This window comes from Elephas maximus, chromosome 1, assembly GCF_024166365.1.
Source record: "Elephas maximus indicus isolate mEleMax1 chromosome 1, mEleMax1 primary haplotype, whole genome shotgun sequence".
Classification (NCBI taxonomy): Eukaryota; Metazoa; Chordata; class Mammalia; order Proboscidea; family Elephantidae; genus Elephas; species Elephas maximus.
Window position 1 is genome coordinate 80,255,347 of NC_064819.1, and position 2,215 is coordinate 80,257,561.

At 44.9% G+C, this 2,215-nt stretch overlaps 1 non-coding gene across 1 annotated transcript; it reads right to left on the reverse strand.

Moving 5' to 3' along the window:
• Window positions 1-885: 885 nt before the first annotated feature.
• Window positions 886-957, reverse strand: TRNAA-CGC (transfer RNA alanine (anticodon CGC)). The gene has a single exon. It is a non-coding gene; the product is annotated as a tRNA-Ala (tRNA).
• Between the last annotated feature and the right edge of the window lie 1,258 nt (window positions 958-2,215).

Sequence of the window (2,215 nt, forward strand, 5' to 3'; positions counted from 1 at the left end):
CAAACAATAACACACGTAGTTCAACCATGCATACGAGACTAAATGGACACAGCAGCCCAGGGGCAAGGAAGGGAAGGCAGGAAGGGACAGGAAAGCTGTACAAATGGAAAAGGGGAGCCCAAGATTGAGAAGAATGTTAACACATCGCAGGGTTGGCAACCAGTGTCACAAAACAATATGTTGATTAATTATTTAATGAGAAAGTAATTTGCTCTGTTAACTTTCACCTAAAGAACAATTTAAAAAGACAGAAAGAAAAAAATCACTCACCCAAACATATTTGGGATCTGCTCCCTCTAATCAGCTAAATGGGTGGGTGGAGGAGAAGGGAAATGAGAAGGTCAAAAAAAGCAAACAACCCAAACCCGTTGCCGGGAGTCGACTCCGACTCACAGTGGCCCCAAACGCAAAGTAGAACTGCGCTACAGGGTTCCCCAAGAGGGGCTGGTGTATTTGAATAGCCAATGCCTTGGTTAGTAGCTGCTCCGCTAGGGCCAGGTAAACCAGCCGCCAACGTTTCTCTGCTTTGACTGCGCAGCTATGACTGCTGAGACAACTGCAAGAACTAAAAGACAGTTTCCGTAAAGCCATTTATTTTTCTCCTTCCTTTTTCTGTCCTGATCTTCCGTGATATACTAAAACCTAACATTAGTGGGCTAGTTGTTCCGGTGGCAGCCTTTTTGCTTTGGACTGCGGGCTGGTTCCTTTTCTTCCTCTTCCCTCTAGTCTTCCTTCTGCTGACGCCCTGCCCTGGGAGACACTAAGCCCTAACAAGTAGAAATGAAAGAACACTAAAAACAACCCTTTGGACCATTAGCTTCCTTTTCCTGTGAGCAGAGAAAACATGAAAAAAGAAATGAGGATGAAAGTTGTTAAAAGGTGAAATGGAGGTGCCAGGGATTGAACCAGGGACCTCGTACATGCGAAGCACGCGCTCTACCACTGAGCTACACCCCCACGCGGCTTACGGGTCTTATTATGACCGTTCTTTTCATAAAAGAATACAGACATTTTTTCCTGCGGTTTCCTCCTCCCTCCCCCTACCCCGACAACCTGAGTGTTGGCTAAAGAGAGACCACTGAGCTAAATTCCACTCTTTCTGAAGTCACTGAAGTGGATACTGTCCAGCAGCTTCGAAAACAGAAGGGTAGCTGGACTGTAGTCTCAATGACCCTTTCTGGTTCTAGGATTTTCCCACTCCGGTACACCTGCTCCAAAGCCACTTTGCCAGCAGACCATTTATTTAGATGAAAGTTACTTGCCTCCACCAGGAAAATCCCAAGAAAGTCACACCCCTCCAACGTATACTGCAGAGATAATGACTCCGAATGACGTGCTCCTTCGACCCCAGGCATCTGTTGCCTTTAGTAGAACTGGCTAATTGAACTTCACATCGTGTTGGGTCATCGCTCTGCCAGCATCAGTTTTCCAGCTGACTCTATTGCTCATGCCATGTTACACCTTCTGAGCCTGTCCTTAGTTCTGGTTGCACACCTACATCTCTATCCCTCACTAGAGGATCATGTCTACAAAGGAATTTAGCCTCGGGGAAACTCCAAAACACCATCAACTTTGAATGAACTGACTTTTTTCCAGACTGGAGGAATCTACAGGTCAAAAGCAGAGTAGGGATGGCGGAGCAACTATCGAGGAAAGCTATCAAACTCCCTTTCCTCTGAAAACTCACTGACATATCAGTAAATGTTGCTATAGATGTAGATGTTTGAAAGAATAAAGTCGAAGAGCCCTAAAAAAAGCCCTGGAAACCATCAAAAGGTGTCGTTCGTGAATCAGAAAAAATGAGGAGGTCCTGGATAATACAAAACAGATAGGGTTGGATTGGTGGGAAAAGAGCCAAAGCAAGGGCTGTTCTCTCACTGAGATGCTTTCAGCTTAGTGTGTATGACACGTCATGTTCACATGATGTTTACAGGATCCTTCATATGATATTGAGGAGAGTATTCCAGGCAGGCCTTTGTTTAAATACTTAAAGTACTGAACATAAGTAAAATTAAACAACTCCCCAGAAGCCTGGACAACGGCCCAAGACTTCTGGGCATTTCATCATTAAATATCCCCTAGTACCTCATTAATCCCTGAAGAACGCCCCTTCTTGTTTTCCCAGGGACCTTGCTCACTCTGAAGTAACTGACGGCGGATGTTTAACTTAAGCGTTTCTTTTTCCCAAGACCTGTATCTCTAGAATTTTGTGTTT